General features: G+C 35.0%; 1 protein-coding gene across 1 annotated transcript in view; it reads right to left on the reverse strand.

The window, feature by feature from the left end:
- The window catches only part of LOC145266511 (mitotic checkpoint protein BUB3-like), a 45,714-nt gene extending 27,004 nt beyond the window's left edge, over positions 1-18,710 (reverse strand). Inside the window, exon 1 of the mRNA XM_080122248.1 lies at positions 18,597-18,710. The gene's annotated coding sequence lies outside the window, so the exon portion shown is untranslated. The remainder of the gene's footprint in view (positions 1-18,596) is intronic.
- Positions 18,711-19,014: the final 304 nt, after the last annotated feature.

A 19,014-nucleotide genomic window follows, 5' to 3' on the forward strand; every position in this document is an offset into this window, starting at 1 on the left:
GCATACCGTAAGATGGGGTGACTCTGACCACCCGGGGTGACTGAGCCATTAAAATAAAATAAAGAAATAAATAAATGTGTAAATAACTCTGCAGCAAATATTTGCTGTTGCACCACAACGCGTCTGTAAAATTATGAAATCGTATAGGACCTGGAAATTATATTTAAAGTTCAGTGATCATACTATTATTATAATTTATATTTATTTTAAAAGGATCAAAGTCACCCAGGGTGGCCAGTGTCATCCCAGTTTACGGTAATTTATTTCTTTGAAATATTTTTAAAACTTCAAGTTTTTTTTTTTTTTATAACATTTTAACTGTAAATAATTTACATGACGGGTTTGTATTACTGTACACATAGACTCGAAAAAGTTGTCAAAATAAATATAACAAATAAATGTTATCAAAGGCAAGATAAGTAATTTTTCTACCAAACATGCCGACATTTTTCTTTTTAAAATATATCGATAAACATTGTATGCTTTTCGAAGCGATCACACGTTTTAAAGCGAGTAAAACCACTAAAAACATTTCCAGGTAGGTAGAAAAGTAACTTTTATTGCCTTTGATAAAATTTATTTGTTATGTATTTTTATTTTTAACAACTTTTTCGAATCTATATGTACACTAATACAAACCCAAAATTTAACTTGAAAATACTATTTGAATACACGTGCGTAAACTGCACAAGCAGCTTTATTCTTATAATTATTATAGTAATAATTAGTGGTGGGACGATGAATCGGAATCGTTAATCGTAAGAATCGTGGATTTTGGGAGGTATCGGAATCGCATTGTTAAAAAATACCTTAATTTTTCGATTCCTTCATTAGGATTTTTTTAGTCTGATGTTGAAAAAAATAAAAACATTTCCTGATATTTCTAACTGCAAGAGAGAAATGTAGCATGTTATAAAAAGAAACCAAAGAAATTCATTATTAACAGGGCAATGCTTAGTGCCCCCTCCCTTACAAGGTTCATTCATTCAGATCTATTGTAATCAAAACTACAAAAGAGTTAACTTGAAAAGAAGTATGCAGGGCTCTACATTGCGAGTAAAAATTTAAAAAAAATAAAAATAAAAAAACGCTTATCTTTTTGGCGACTGTTTTTTTTACTGACAAATCTTCTAATAGTGAATGAAAATGCTTTTCCAACTTATATTTTCTTAAAATAAAACGGGCAAAGTCAAATTATTTAAACAGTAAAAGGTTTGATAGAACAATATACTTTTTTTTCTTTTTTAAAAGAAGGCTATCTCTAAAATGAAATTGATCACGTATTATTTCGCAAAATTTTGACAGTAGTCGGCTTCTTTTGAAGTTTCAAAAAAAACGACCCCATACCTATCTCTTCCAAACCTAAAGTTATTAAATAACCCCTTCGTTAATTTAAGGGTAATTAATTCAATTTAGTCAAGTTGTTTTTTTTTTAATTTCATTGAAATAAAATCCATTATTTTTAAAAAATTTTTCTCCAGAAAGATAAAACCCTGAATTTGATTATTAAAAGCAGAATAATATAATCTTTTTTCTAGAATTTTAAATTGAAAATTAAAAAAAAGTGTTTGACGCAGTTTTTTGCCGAACGAAAAAGAAATTAATATATATTTTTTAAAAGGTTTCGTAATCAAGTAATTTTTATGTCTAAATAATATTTACGATTAATTAAAAAATTTAATTTTAAAAAGTATTTATAAATAGAATTTTCTTTAAGACTTATAGTTTAGCAATATTGAACCACATCAACCATGTGTGAATTGAACACAGTCAACCAAAAAAAAATTCAAAAGAAAATGCATATTTGAATTTCATTATGTAAACTTTTATATATTGGTTTCAAAAATTAAATTCCATGAGTTTTTTTTGTTAACTACTGGTTGGTACAATTTACCGCCCCATCCCTTTATATTTTTGTCTTTTTTAGCGGATTATTTTCAATTAATTATCCAAATAAGTGACTAGCTTTAAAACAAAATTTAATAGTAAATTATTTGTTTACAGATAAACTGAATTTTCTAATATAGCCTCAAAGTCCAAAAAAAGTCTTGCATGGAAACTTTTTGAAGTTGATGAAGATGATGAGTTGAAAGCCATTTGCAAAGTCCGTCAAATTAAAATATCGCGAGGAACAAAACCATCTAACATGACCACAACCAACATGTTAAAACATTTAACTATGAAGCATCCAAATGAATTGGAGGAGCAAAATAAAAAAGAAAAGGAACAAAAGTCACTCAGAGCAGTTTTATTAGTGAGGGTCGAAATCGCAGTGTCTTTTTTTTTTTTTTTTTGCCTAAGTGACCATCTAGGTGTCACCAATCTTTTTAACCCTCCTTAACTTCAAAGAGTAAATACAATATATACAACTAAAAAAATAATTTTTTAAAATGCTGATTCTATTCATGAAAAATTCTTTTAACTAGAAATTAAAACTTAGGTAAAGATAGCTGACTAACAGCAACAGGAGCACTAGTTAAGTACTGAACCACGTGGAAAGGTGTGGGGGGAGGAAAAAGGAAATTAAATGATGATAATAAATTATGATAACCGTCTTTGAAAGGCACTAAACTCCTAAAATTTACTTCTTTAAAATTTAAGGCGGCATTCCCCAGCGATTTTAAAGCACTCTCTCTCCAAAAAAAAAAAAGACTTACTTTTTAAGTTTGGTAAAGATATATTTATTATAACCGAATTCCTGTATGAAGACTGGATCTACTTTGTTGGACATTAATTTGTGAGATAAGTAATTTTTCAATGTTTAATATGTTTTTAAAGTTTCAATTATCAATTAAATTTTTTAATTGCGTTTTTTTTTTTCAATTTATTTAAAAAAAAACAGGGTTTAAAATGTATTTTTCAAGGTAACAAGCTTCGAAAGAAGTCTAATTAAAAAAAATCACTTAATTTTTAATTTCGACAACCCTGAGAATTATTAAAAAAATATTGAAATGTGACATTTTTTTATTTAACATTTCTATTAGTTCAATTAATTTTCTTTTAATAATTCATTTCACTCAACAAACTTCACCATTTTTTTTTTTTTTTTTTTTTATCTTTTTCTGTAATTTTGGTAATTATTTTTGCTCAATTTTATCTAGTATTTCATTTGTTTTTATAGTGGTATCATTTTTATATGTGTTCCTTTGATATAACCTATTTCAAAATTAATTTGGCTAAACTTATTCTTCACGTTAGAAACGTGTAAAAGCAATGAAAAAGTAAGAAAAAACAAAAGGTGTTAACTACTCTTTGTGAATTATGGAGGTGTGAAGAACTGCCGTCACAAATACAACTATCAATAGCCAAACAAAAAATCGTTTTTGAAATTCCTTTACTTGTAACTTTTCGCTATACCTACCTTTTGGTATAAAACACAAAAACTTTCGATTAATGGTATTTCTCAAATATGGTCGTTAACTTTGGAAGGGTTATTTTGTATCTACAGTGCCATGTCACGTGGTATATTGTTTTTTTCATTATGCACGTTCATTTATAAATTATTAAATTAAATATTTATCTTTTTTTATATTTAATTAGTATATATTTTCTTTCTCTTCCGCTATATTTTTTTTATTTAATTCATTAAATCTGTTAATTATGAGGACCAAAATAATGAATCGTATTAATTTATTCTCTAATTTTCTTGTTTTTGTTCTGTTATATAAATTCTATTTTATTTGTTTTTGCTCTGAAGGATAAATTCTATTTGCTTTTTTTTCTGTATTCCAATTAAGTAAAATAAATTTTCTCTAAAATAAATTTTGCTAATTTTTCCGTTTAGTTTACTATATAATTATTTTATTTAAACCAAAACATGACGGTGTAGACATAAAATATCTCTTCCAAAGTTAGGGAACATATTTGGGAACTACCGACCATAAGTATAAAACTACCTGCTATATTTTAAAACAATAATTCCCTAGGAATCGGAATCGTACTTGGTATCGGAATCGTTAATCAATATTTCCCTGGAATCAGAATCATATAAAAATTAGGAATCGTCCCAACACTAGTAATAATAATAAAAAACTGGTGTACCTATTTACTATGCCTCCCCACGGGACAGAGTTAGACACCAGGGTCGTTTTTTAACGTGGAGAAAAGGTACAAAACTAAAAATTGTCTCAGTCGTGAAGGATTTCTCATCCACCGAAAGAGAACAAGAAATAGAAGTGCAGCATCTGAAGAACAGATACTACACTTTGATCTTGTCCCGAAGGCCAAGAATAAAAAACTGGTGTAGATGACATCGACTGGCATCACACTAACTAGTTGTGAAGGGTCAGGGAGGATGGGAAGATCGAGGGGAGAGAGTACTGACCAAATCTCCACTGGAAGTGTGCAGTTTAAATCGGGTACTTTGGGGAGGCATTTTGTCACCCAAACCCCAGGAAACACCAAATGGCTGATGCCAATGAGAAATCAGTGACAATGGCTGTTGCAATAACATGTAATCATCTGCACAAGTGGTCAAGAAGTGGAGAAATCTGGGGAGACTTGTTGTCACTTGGTCTCCAGGGAACACCACAGGTTACTGCCAGTGAGCGATCAGTGATGATGGCTTGTGAGAAAACTAATGCGCTACACATTTTGATGAAAAACATGGGGGGGGGGGAAGGCATGGACATAAAAGAACAGAAAACCGAAACTTTAAACATAATTTCTGTCTTTAAAGCAATAGTTATTTAAATATTTCAACATATAATCTTGTGGGGAAAATCCAATAAGGGGCACTCTGGATAGGAACAAAAATAATCTCAGTCATGAAAGATTTCTCCTCCAACGACTGAGGACAGAAAAGGTCAAGTGTAGCATCAAAACAGATACTACACTGATCTTGTTCCGAAGGCTAAAAAATATTTGTTTAATGTTTCTTTAATTATTTGTTCCCTAAATTCATAATTCAGTTTTATCAGGTTTAAATTGTATATTGCTTTAAAATTACTTAATTTTACATAGATAATATTTATATCTTATATTGAATAAAGTTCAGTTTAAGCATTAATCAGACTGTGTTCCTTTTTAAAAATATTTTGTTCTTTTTCAAATGGCCCTTATATAGTACTGACAGTCTGACAAACCATACCTATTGCCTGCAGACATTTTTCAGTTAACAGGCCTTCTTACTCTCGGTGGCCGTGGTTAGTACCATGCAAACGGTAAATTTGCCCCCGGTTTGAGTATCAGATTTGTTGTAAGCGACCTCGATTACCCCTAAAAAAACAAAAAACAAATTAGAGTGGTCTGTATTCTGTTGTAACTTATCTGAATATTTTACCTGTAATTATTTGAACTGTTGAATTAAAAAAAATTTGGTATACCAAAAATTCTAATTATTTGTGGAATTTATAAGAGGGTAAAAATTACTAATTATTTGAACTGTTTATTTTTTTTAATTCTAATTATTTGAACTGTTTTTTTTTTTCTTAAATTAACAACTCAGCATTTATTGAAGAGGTAATTTTTCGCCTCGACACCGCTCACGTCAGACAATTTTTTCCCCCGAACTCAGACTGTGCTTTAGACTAAACATACAACATAACATTAGCTACTTTTATTTTCTCTACCGCTCTCCCTCGACTGCACCATAATAAACAAAGTCTCTGACAGCACTCTGCCTCGACACTAGTGCACAAGTACATGTATTTGGTGACTTTAATGTTCACCATAAAAACTGGCTTGGATTCTCCACTCACACAGATGTAGCAGGCTGCACAACACATAGTTTCGCTATATCTCACTCCCTATCACAAATTGTTATGTTTCCAACCCGTTTCCCTGACCAGCAAGAACAACACGCATCACTTCTAGATCTGTTTCTGACTACAGTTCCAGAGGATTGTATAACAAATGCTGACAGCCCACTAGGGAACGCTGATCATGCAGTGATAATGGTCGAAATCGTCCTGAACTCTAGACCCAAAACTGAAGAGCCAGGGCTCAAAACAATGAGATATTATAAAAAGGCTGACTGGGAAGCTATCAGAGATCTTATCAGAGATGCCCCATGGGGAAATATTTTTTCTCTTCCTGCTGAACAGTGCGCAAATGATACCAGTGAATGGTTCAAAACAGCAATTGAATGAAGCACATGTTCCCATGCGGAAATTTTATAGCAAGCCCCACTCTCCCCAATGGTTTACTTCTATTTGCGCAACTGCCATTGCTCAAAGGCAGCATGCATACCGCAGATTTAACCAACATAAGTCCAGTTCAAACAGACAGAAGTATATAGAAGCTAGAAGTAACGTTAAGAAAGAAATAGCGACAGATAAAAGAGAATTTACTGAAACCACTAAAAAACGCATCGAAGCACAAAAATTAGGAACTCGTGACTTCTGGAAAATCTACAACAGTGTAGTAAATAATGAGTAATCAACAATTCCCCCACTAACCAACAATCACGAGGTTGTTTGCTCAGCAACCGAGAAGGCTAATATGCTTGCCAGCCGATTTGCCTCAAACTCCACACTGGACACTCCAACCACTCCCTGCCTGACTTTCCTTTGCGGACAGACGCCACCTGAGACGATCTAAAAATCACCCCTGCTCAGGTGCATGCTATCATAAAAAACCTTGACACTTCAAAAGCATGTGGACCTGATCTCATCCCAGCTGTGCTATTAAAAAAGTGCTCAGCCGAAGTAGTTCCAGTTCTCTCCAAACTCTACAACAAATGCCTTAATGAATCATGCTTTCCAGGCTGTTGGAAAACTGCTTCAAGAATTCTGGCGAAAGAACTGACCCATCAAATTATCGCCCCATTAGCTTCCTCTCACTTTTTGACAAAATATTTGAGACCATAATTATCCATCACCTTACAGATGCTAAACTTCTGACTGACAAACAATATGGATTTAGACAAGCCCGTTCCACAGCAGACATCCTCACTGTAATCTCTGAACATATATATACCATTCACTGGACAAAGCGGGGGAGGGCAGAGCGGTAGCTCTAGATATATCTAAGGCTTTTAACTAGCAATACACATGAAAAAATTGAAATAGCTTGAAATATTTCAATATTGGTATGAATAGAAAGAGCTTGATGAGCTAAGAAAGAATCTTTTTAAATTTTTAAAATCTGATTAAAATTAAGGAAGTTATGGCTATTTTTGTGCCTCACACGTTTGGATATTTTCCCCTCTTTAAGACCATATGCGTTTCGTCACATTTTTTACACTACTTTTTCAGTAAAAATGTCATATCTTTGTTAAAACACAAGACTAAAAAATGAAATTTACTGTATAAGTGTATTTTTGTACAAGGAATCAGAATATGCAACTGAAAATCTCCCAAAGTTTATGGTTTCCAAATAACCTGCAGTAAATGTGCATAAATATGCAGCAATTCCTTAAAAATGCCATGTATCCATAAACAGAAAAGAAGTTGGAGAACTCAAAGTTGAATTGTAATGTGCTTTATGTACAAAAAACTTAAATCTAAACATAAGACCATTTAAAAATTAATATATTGCAATATTTCTTTGGTATTATTGTAGATTAACACCTTCTGTTTAACCCCACTCAACTCCTTCTGACCACCCCTCCAAAATGTTATTCTACCTTTTTAGGAAATTATGTATAACATACCATGAAAAACTTTAATGAAAGATAAACAAATTATTTTAGAATTGAATGTAAAATAATTTCCTATTACAGATCATTCTAGCATTTTAGGGCAGTTAACTGTTTTTTTTTCTATGGGAAAATATGCATGCTTTTTTTTTTTTTTAAGATGATTATGTGTAGTTTTAAGAGCGTTTCTATGCAATGAGAATACGTGGAGGGTTGCCATTCGGACTTTGAATTAATTGTAGGGCTAAGGAAAATTATGTGTGAACATACTGAAAACTTGACAGAGACAAAGCTAACAAAAACAATATTAGAGTGGGGAGCGGTTAGTTTCACAAAAATTTAATGTAAAATAATTCACCATTTCCTGGCCATTCTAGCATTTTAGGACAGTTAACCAATTTATTTTTATGTGTATTTTCTTTAAGGAAGGATCTATTTTTTGTTCGTTTGTTTTAAATGCTTGTATGTGGCTTACAGAGGTATTTTGTTGGAGGGGGAGGGGGCTTGCCACTCGAACTTAGTGTTATTGTTAGGGTTAAAGAGTGTTTTAGGAGGAGACTTGCCACACATAATTTGGATTAGAGGTGAAGTTAAGAGAGCTTTTTTTCAAAGAGAGCGTTCATCACTCATATTTACTGTTAGCGGTTCATAATTATTGGCTTTATATTATATATTTAGTTTTAATTTAATAAGAAACTGCGTTGCGAAATTTCAAAGAAAATTCCATAAATTTGTTGATTTCTATTTTCGAGGTTGAAGGTGTTAATTCCATAGGCCGTTTATACTACGCTGGAGCAGGTTGTAAAAATATCTTTCGCTTAATAAGTAGAAAAAAAAATTAACGAAATAAAAAGCTTCCTAATTGTAGTTTGATGTGTTTTTTAACTGCTTTTAAAATTTCAAGAATATTGATATAGATTTTGAGGGTTTGTATTACTATACACATAGATTCGAAAAAGTTGTCAAAAAAAACAAATATATAACAAATAAATGTTATCAAAAGCAAGTTACTTTTCTACCTAACTGGATAATTTTTTAGTGTTTTTATTTAATGTAACATGTTTATTCAGCTTGAAAACAGTGTTTACCGATGTTTTGGAAAATTTTAAATGGCGCCCGCCACCCGACTCTCTTGAAACGGTAAGTTTGGGGAAAAGAGTTAAAAATAAAAAAGTAGACAAAATACTGCTAGAAAATCTATGCTTCTATGCTTCTATATTTCTTTTCAGCCTAATTGCCCAGTTTTTAATTTAATTCATGCCTGGCCAAGTTACTGTTGTAAAATCTAAATGTGACGAAGTTCAGGATCTATTCAAAATATATAAGCAGAATATTGGTTTTCTTTCCTTTCCTTCTCCTTAAAGAAGGGAAAGCTCTCACTAAACGACCAGAAATGTAAGGTGTGCCCCCCCTACTCCAATGACCTGGCATAGTAAGGTTAGAATTTCCTTAGCGTCACTTGCATGGTGGTCGAAGAGAGCCATTTGCCACCACACCGAAGATCTAATTTTTAGCTAAGTACATTTTTTGTATTTTCTTTGCACACTTTATCTTATTTTATATTTTATTCTATCCTCTTTTTAAACCAAACAAATCTAACCCTTTTATTTTATTTTATTTTATTTATTTATTTTTTTTCGATGTAATTTTATCTTATTTCTCAGACATCTTGACCATTCTTGATTCACTTATTTTAAAAACAATTTCCTGACTAATTTCTTTTTTACCATGTCACATCGACGTAGTAATGCGGAGGGGGAATCCCTATTTAGCTTATTTAGATTACAGAAGAACTTTATTTAAGTACAATACTTAATAGTAACAGCCATGGTAAGGTGCAAAAAAAAAAAAAAAAAGTGCCATCTAATTTAACTTTCACTATTCGTTACCTAAATATGCAGTATCTTAGCTGTGATACTAGAGCTATTCTTCCTGAGTGGATGCTATGCTCCGTGCGTTACTTTAATATCTTCCTATAAATACAAAATACGTAATTCCGATCCGCCATGAACTAGTTCTTGTAACTGGAACAAACACCTAACTGCTAGCTACGAAATCCCAATATACATTTTACCTCCAAGACGATTACCTCTGTCTAGCCTGCATGCGCAAAAAAAAAAAAAAAAAAAAAAAACTTACCTGCCACTCCAAATCCTAATGTAGATCTGTTTCTTGTAAATTAATAACCCCTATCCCTTGAAGGCTAACAATCTGCTCCTTCCCACCAAACCGCCACTTAACTCCTACATTTCACTCCGTTTTGTACTGGAATCTTTAACTTCCAGCCCCTGACTCTCACATGCTAACTGCTTAGTCATCACTAAACATCTATACAATTCTACCCTCTAGACATGCATTGGAGTTCATTCCTATTCCAGTTGGTATTAAACAGCCAAAGTATGTACTCGGAAGCAAAGCACACCGCACTGCATTACACAACTGTCTCCTCTTAGATAGCTTTGCAACGCTAATACGAAACTGAACCAATGCTCTTTGCTATGCTAAATGTCCATAACTTTTACTTGAAAGCTGAAAACATCTTCTCTCAATAATAGAAACTCACCTTGTACCTCCAACTTTATTCGCACCTACTAAAACCAGCCATATATCTATTTACCAAATTATGCATGACTCAAAACTTACTGTTTTACCCGTACTATATTGCACTTGCATCTCATGCCCTGCTATCATCTAAAATATAGTTTTGGCACAACTCGTAGTTCAATTCTTAACACCTACTCACACTTTAATATTATACTAGACCCAAGCTCACATGAATAAAAAAAAAAAATAAATAAATAAAAATAAAAAAGGAAAAAAAAATAATAAAAAATATATATATACAAAAGTGAAAGCCTCAAACCACATTATCTCCTCCTAACAAGCCTCCTTACAATCATAGTTGCTTACACTGCATGAGCTCTACTCAACCCCTTTATCCAGTAACAATGAAATAACAATATCCCTAATCCACTTTGAGGAGTGTAACTATTTAGCAGATATAACCTCTACAAACTAACCCAATAACATTAACTAACCACGCGGGGTCGCAGAAATACCTGGATTAGAACCCAGGCGCGGAGCAAACCCTCTCAGTGGTGACGGACCCAGTAGATCTTTCCAGATCATCCGTCTAGGAGAAGGAAAACTCTGAAACTAAACCAAAGAGGAGGTAGGCCTCTTCAGTCTTGGATGACAACCTTCCTAGAGCTGGTGACTCAAACAAATTACCGGTTTGCAATACCTAAATTACTTAAAGAGTAGATAGGTCCTGCCTATCGCCCGGCTTCCATACTCCTTCTTTGCCTATTAGTCAGGCGCAGAGATACTATCACAGTGATTCGACAGAAACACCCATTGGTAGATCTTGTTTCTTGTCTAGGGCAATGAACGCCGTTTCCCCACTCCCGACACACCCCACCCCTAAAGCTGGGCACTTGAGAATGCTTGAGTACCACATATGCCTGAGCAATTAGATTGGGTTGACCTTCCTCTGATGGGTTGAGGGTACCGGATTGACAGTTACTGGCTGCTGTTTCCGACTGGTAGTACAGGAGCCCTAACTCTTTGGTAGCGCTTAGAGCGGCTGCTCCATCAACAGTTGAATAATATCGGGATGTTTGCAGTGCCATGGCGCGCATGGAAAGGGACCCTGCACTCATCCCCGGTGGGCTTTCCTGACGCCACAGTCCTAGTTGAAAAAGGGTCAGCTGATGGTCTACTTGTGATGCATGTGTGATATTCTGCATAACCTCCTGTTCGGCTTCCCCTAACCCAACTGAAACTCGTTAAAAAACATGATGACAGTACAATCTAAAAATAAGCTTAAACCAGGCTTAGGGTCAAACAAATCCAACTTGCCTCCTCCCTTGAGGCTTGCATTCACAAATATCCGTGGGCTTAGAACTAATTTAGCTGATGTTGAAGCATTTCTCCTAACAAATACCCCGGATATCTTAGCACTAAGTGAGACTAACCTACACTCCTCCATCCCCTCTAACTACTTTAACATGCCTGGATATCTCCCACTCTCCCGTAAGGACTCTGACAGACATATGCACGGACTTGGAGTTTACATTCGTAATACCCTTCCCTTGACTAGAGAAACAAACCTAGAAACGGATGATCAAGCCTTTATGTGCTTTAGACTAATCATGCAACACAACATTAGCTACTTTTACTTTCTCTACCGATCTCCCTCGACCCAAGACTGCACCATAATAAACAAAGTATCTGACAGCATAGACACAGCACTCTCCTTCGACACTAGCGCCCAAGTACATGTATTTGGTGACTTTAATGTCCATCACAAAAACTGGCTTGGATTCTCTACTTATACAGATGCAGCAGGCAGCGCAACTCATAGCTTCTCTGTATCTCACTCCCTATCGCAAATTGTTACTTTTCCAACCCGCTTCCCTGATCAGGAAGAACAACACGCATCACTATTAGATCTGTTTTTGACCACAGTTCCTGATGATTGTGTAACGAAAGCCGACAGCCCACTTGGGAACGCTGATCATGCGGTAATAATGGTTGAAATCGCCCTAAACTCTAGACCCAAAACTGAAGAGCCAGTGCTCAAAACAACGAGATATTATAAAAAGGCTGACTGGGAAGCTATCAGAGATCTTATCAGAGACGCCCCATGGGGAAATATTTTTTCTCTTCCTGCTGAACAGTGTGCAACTGAGACCACTGAATGGTTCAAAACTGCAATCGAAGCGCATGTTCCTATGCGGAAATTCTATAGCAAGCCCCACTCTCCCCAATGGTTTACTTCGACTTGCGCAACTGCCATTGCTCAAAGGCAGCATGCATTCCGCAGGTTTAACCGACATAAGTCCAGTTCAAACAGACAAAAGTACATAGAAGCTAGAAGTAACGTTAAGAAAGAAATAGCGATAGCTAAGAGGGAATTTAGGGAAACCACTAAAAAACGCATCGAAGCACAAAAATTAGGAACTCGTGACTTCTGGAAAATCTACAACAGTGTAGTAAATAATGGGCAATCAACAATTTCCCCACTAACCAACAATCACGAGGTTCTTTGCTCAGCAACCGAGAAGGCTAATATGCTTGCCAGTCGGTTTGCCTCCAACTCTACACTGGACCCTCTAAACCACCCCCTACCTGACTTTCCTATGTGGACAGACGCCACGCTAGACGATCTGGAAATCACCCCTGCTCAGGTGCATGCTATCATAAAAAACCTTGACACTTCCAAAGCATGTGGACCCGACCTCATCCCAGCTGTGCTATTAAAAAAGTGCTCAGCCGAAGTAGCTCCAATTCTCTCCAAACTCTACAACAAATGCCTTAATGAATCTTGCTTTCCGAGCTGTTGGTTGGAAAACTGCTTCTGTGGTACCAATATTCAAGAATTCTGGCGAAAGAACTGACCCATTAAATTATCGCCCTATTAGCCTCCTCCCACTTTTTGCCAAAATATTTGAGACCTTAATTAACCATGCTCTAGTCCAGCACCTTACAGATGCTAAACTTCTGACCGACCATCAACATGGATTTAGACAAGCCCGTTCCACGGCAGACATCCTCACTGTGATCTCTGAACGCATATACCATTCACTGGACAAAGCGGGAGAGGGCAGAGCGGTAGCTCTAGATATATCTAAGGCTTTTGACAGGGTATGGCATGAGGGGCTCCTCAGGAAGATTAGATCTTACGGTATCACTGGTAGAATACTTAACATAATTAAATCCTTCTTAGATAAGAGAAAAATCCAGGTTGTCCTCGATGGTCGTACGTCTAAACAATATAATATAAATGCGGGAGTGCCCCAGGGATCTATCCTTGGTCCTCTGCTGTTCCTGATATTCATAAATGACCTCCCCATAAAATTGCCTCCGAGATGGGTATATATGCTGATGACACCACACTCTATAGCAGGCACGACAGGAAAACAAATGAACATATATCTAAAGTAATGGCAGAAACACTAGAGGATGACCTCAAATCAGTAGTGGAATGGGGACAAAAATGGATGGTAACGTTCAATGCCACCAAGACAAAACTGGTTTCATTCAATAATTACAAGAAACCTTCTCTACCACCTATAGCAATGGCCAACAACTCTTTAGCTGAGAGTACGTCTTTCAAGCTCCCTGGCCTAACGTTCACAGGAAACATGAGCTGGAACAATTACATCGAGGGCATTGCCAGGCCGCTGCGAGGAAGGTGGGCTCTCTCTACCGTGCTAGAAAACTTCTAACACCCGAAAGTATCCTGTACCTCTATAAGGCCACTATTCGCCCATGTATGGAGTATTGTTGTCATATTTGGGCCGGTGCATCGGCTACTAGTCTCTCGCTCCTTGACAGGGTTCAAAAGAGAGTCGCAAATCTGATAGGCCCTAAACTGGCATCAAAACTTCAGCCTCTGTCCCATCGTCGAAACGTTGCATTCCTCTGCCTGTTCTACAAGTATTATAATGGTGAATGCTCTGAAGAACTGCAAGCACTTGTGCCCCCACGACGTGAACACCCTCGACAGACCCGACAAGCTGCAAAATCCCACCCCCACACTGTAGAGATCCCTAGATGTAAAAGATCTTTCTACCCCAGTAGTTTCTTCCCCAGAACTGCTAGACTTTGGAATTCCATTCCAGGTCACTGCTTCCCCAACTGTACTGACCTGCATAAGTTCAAGTGCAACGTGAACCAACATCTCGCTGCCCTAATCCCTACATAGTACCCCAGTAGATGTTTCCCCTGATAGTAGCCCCATACATTAAAGTGGCAATGTGCCTTGTTTGGGGTGAAAATGAAAAAAAAAAAAAAAAAACTCGCTCAATATATGTTACCGTGACATAGGCTGACATATATTCGGTGAGTTTTTAACAGTATTTTGTATAGTTTTTTTTTTTTAATTTTTAACTCCTTTTCTCAAACTTACCGTGTCAAAGAGAGTCGGGCCGGGCGCCATTTTTAATTTTCCAATACATCAGTAAACACTGTACGTTTTTCGAGCTGAATAAACATGTTACATTAAATAAAAACACTAGAAAATTATCCAGTTAGGTAGAAAAGTAACTTATCTTACCTTTGATAACATTTATTTGTTATATATTTGTTTTTTGACAACTTTTTCGAATCTATGCATAACGAGATTTTGATACTTATTTTGATTTTGAAAAAAAACATTTGTGGCTGTTCGCAGTAAAACATTGTTTTAATTCGCTGTTCAAAACTAATTTAAAGAATAAAAGTGCATGCAAGCTATATATCTACAAAAGTTTATTTTGTTTTTTTTTTAACCATGTTTTTAAATTTGACGAAAAATTTGAGAGATTGCAACAGATTCATAATGCCGAATTGGTTGGGATTGTTGTTATTATACATTCTGAAAACCGAATAGTTCTAAACTAATGTTATTCTGATAACAAAATAGCTCTAATTAAACATAAGAACATTTATATTCATATTTCATTATGTTTTCATTTTGTTTCATTTTGTTTTTCTTAATTATTTTCATTATGTTTCATTTTGTTTTTCTTAATTCGTTCTTGAATAAAAATTAAAGAACGCGTGTTTGTTTATACAACTGTGCTATGGCTGATTCTACAGGCTGTAGCTGCTGCTGCTTCTATTAATATTAACTTCATTTTACCAAATTCGAGAAATAGAAACAATTTTTTTTTTCGGGTAGGTCCTTTTAAATTATCAATTACCGCGGTCCTACTCAATATAAAATAATACTTTTAATTGATAAAGATAGTAAAAAGATTGATTTACTTACTACTGGGTGTCCGAAGAATTTTTTTTTCAAAATGTTCGATACTCGGCATATTAAAGTCTTATTTTTAACACGACAAAAAAAGAAATGGTCAAAAATATTTCGGACACTTGACAGTATTAAGATTAACACCTCTTCTTATTGATTCCCAAATTTCATGACGAAATTCTTCATACAATCACAGTACGGACCTTTAGAAAACAGGGGGGGGGGGGGTCATTACAAAACCTTACCGAAAACGCCATTTTATGACGTTCACATTTTTATCACTTTATTTGCTCAAAACTCTTAAAATATATAATGTACATTCATATTTATTAATTCATTTGAAAGTATATTCATTTCCGAACAAAACAGTAGTAATTTGAAGACTTGAAGTGCTTTGGTTTAAAAAATATGGCTATTTTAGTAGAACTACCTTGAAATCTGTGATTATCCAAAGCGTTTTTTCATCCGTGTGTATTACTATTTTAACAGGGTATGGCATGAGGGTCTCCTCAGGAAAATTAAATCATACGGTAACACTGGTAGAATACTTAGCATAATTAAATCTTTCTTATATAATAAAATAATCTAGGTGGTCCTTGACGGCCGTACATCTAAACAATATGATATAAATGCGGGAGTGCTTCAGGGGTCTATCCTTGGACCTCTATTGTTCCTAATATTTATTTATGACCTCCCCGACAAAACTGCCTCTGAGATGGGTATATATGCTGATGACACCACACTCTATAACAGGCATGACAGGAAAACTGAACACATAACTAAAGAAATGGCAAAAACACTAACTAAAGAAATAGCAAAAACACTAGAGGATGACCTCCAATCTGTAGTGGAATGGGGACAAAAATGGATGGTCACATTCAATGCTGCCAAGACCAAACTGGTTTCCTTCAATAATTACAAGAAACCTTCTCTGCCACCAATAGCAATGGCCAGTGGCTCCCTATCTGAGAGTACATCTTTCGAACTGCTTGGCCTAACGTTCACAGGAAACATGAGTTGGAACAATTACATTGAAAACATTGCCAGAGCCGCTGCGAAGAAGGTAGGCTCTTTCTACCGTGCTAGAAAACTACTGACACCTGAAAGTATCCTGTATCTCTATAAGGCCATCATTCGGCCATTTATGGAGTATTGTTGTCACATTTGGGCTGGTGCATCTGCTGCTAGTCTCTCGCTCCTAGACAAGGTTCAAAAGAGAGTTGCAAATCCGATAGGCCCTGAATTGGCATCTAAGCTTCAGCCTCTGTCCCATCGACGAAACATTGCATCCCTCTACCTGTTCTACAAGTATTTTAATGGTGAATGCTCAGACGAACTGCAGACACTTGTGCCCCCACGACGTAGACACCCTCGACAAACCCGACAGGCAGCTAAATCCCACCCCCATGCAGTAGAGATCCCTAGATGTAAAAGATCTTTCTACTTCAGTAGTTTCTTTCCCAAAACCGCTAGACTCTGCAATTCCATTCCAGGTCTCTGCTTCTCCAACTATACTGACATGCAGAAGTTCAAGTGTAACGTGAACCGACATCTTGCTGCCCTAATCCCAACATAGTGCCCCAGTAGTTGCTGCCCCTGATAGTAGCCCCCTACATCAAAGTGGCAATGTGCCTTGTTTGGGGTGAAAATGTAATTAAAAAATAAAGAAAAAAAAAAAAAAGAAAGAGGCGGGACATCGGGACCCTATCCGTACAGGTTAACCAAAAAAAAAAAAAACAGCGCCGGTTTTCGGGGGTGCTGAAAACGAATATCACAGTTAAATTTGTTTTATATGAAATTACTAGGTGGCCAAAAGGTGGGTGCTCACATTACGTTAAAATTTATATAAGGAAGTGATCCCCCACTTTTTGGAAAAAGTAATTTCTTCATATCATGAAAACTACTTATCTGCCCCAAAATTTAAATGTGATATTCGTTTTCAGCACCACCGAAAACCTATAAAGTTGTCACTATAAAGTTTTTTGACGAGTTGGAAAGAAACTTGACATTGATCTTTTTACTTAATGTAACATGTTTATTCAGCTCGAAAAACAGTTTACCGATGTATTGGAAAATTTAAAATGGAGCCCGCGCCCGACTGTCTCTTTGACACGGAAAGTTTAGGAAAAGGAGTTAAAAATAAAAAAAACTAGACAAAATACTGTTAGAAACGGGTTTGTATTACTGTACGAAAAAGTTGTCAAAAAAACAAATATATAACAAATAAATCAAAGGCAAGATAAGTTACTTTTCTACCTAACTGGATATATTTTTCGTGTTTTTATTCAATGTAACATGTTTATTCAGCTCGAAAAACATGCAGTGTTTACCGATGTATTGGAAAATTCAAAATGGCGCCCGCCCGACACTCTCTTTAACATGGTAAGTTTGGGAAAAGGTTTTATAAATAATAAACTAGACAAAATACTATTAAAAAAATACCGAATATATGTCAACTTATGTCACGGTAACATATAATGAGCGAATTTCTAACAGTATTTTGTCTAGTTTATTATTTATAACATCTTTTCCTGAACTTACCGTGTTAAAGACAGTGTCGGGCGCCATTTTGAATTTTCCAATACATCGGTAAACACTGTATGCTTTTCGAGCTGAATAAACATGTTACATTGAATAAAAACACGAAAAATATATCCAGTTGAGTTAGGTAGAAAAGTAACTTATCTTGCCTTTGATAACATTTATTTGTTATATATTTGTTTTTTGACAACTTTTTCGAATCTATGTGTACAGTAATACAAACCCATTTTTTTTATTTTAACTCCTTTCCCAAACATACAGTGTCAAAGAGAGAGTTGGGCGCCATTTTAAATTTTCCAATACATCGGTAGACACTATGTTTTCAAGCTGAATAAATATTTTACATTAAATAAAAACACAAAAATTATATCCAGTTTGGTATATATTTGTTTTTTGACAACTTTTTCGTGTACAGTAATACAAACCCTTGTTTTTTATCGATGTTAAATTCACGAACGTTTTAAATGATTTAATAACTAAAATAAAAAGTTACAACATTTCTTTAATAACTAAAAAAGAAAAGATTGTAATGTTGGTTGGAAAAAAACGTGCTTCAACGGTTTTAGCAACATTCATTTTTTTAGCGATGTTTATAAAACAATATTGTGTTTTTGTAATGAAATCGAAACAGAAAGAAAAATGAAAACATCAAATAAAACGTTTGATTCATCAAATTTGATGAAACATTGATAATTTGAAGGAATCACCAAGTAAAAATATAAATTTACTTACAAAAAAATGACAAGAAATTCCTTAAGAAATTAAGCGGTAAAGTTGTTTTTGAAACGTGATGTCATAATACGCGGCCACCTCAGACAACAAATACAGCAACAAGGTCTTCAGCCGAATGTAGTCGATTTAGAAAAATAAATCTATGGAACGGTTGCTTCCCCATGATAACAAAGTTAGACACAAGGTCAGTTTTATTTATTGTGGGGAAAAAAACAGCTCCCTCAAAAGGTGCACCTTAGGTTGGAATAGAAATATTTACCTCGGTCTAGAAGAATTTCTCTTTCACTGACCGAAGGCAAAAAACATACTTCTACTATTATTTATTTTCGAAAAAATATAAACTATACATTTAAGTCCATCAAAAATGTAGGAAACAGTTGGTTTTTCTCTCTTATTTTGCCGTTTCTGTTCTTAGTTA

Source organism: Euprymna scolopes, chromosome 4 (genome assembly GCF_053919585.1).
Source record: "Euprymna scolopes isolate OS-2025 chromosome 4, ASM5391958v1, whole genome shotgun sequence".
Taxonomy (NCBI): Eukaryota; Metazoa; Mollusca; class Cephalopoda; order Sepiida; family Sepiolidae; genus Euprymna; species Euprymna scolopes.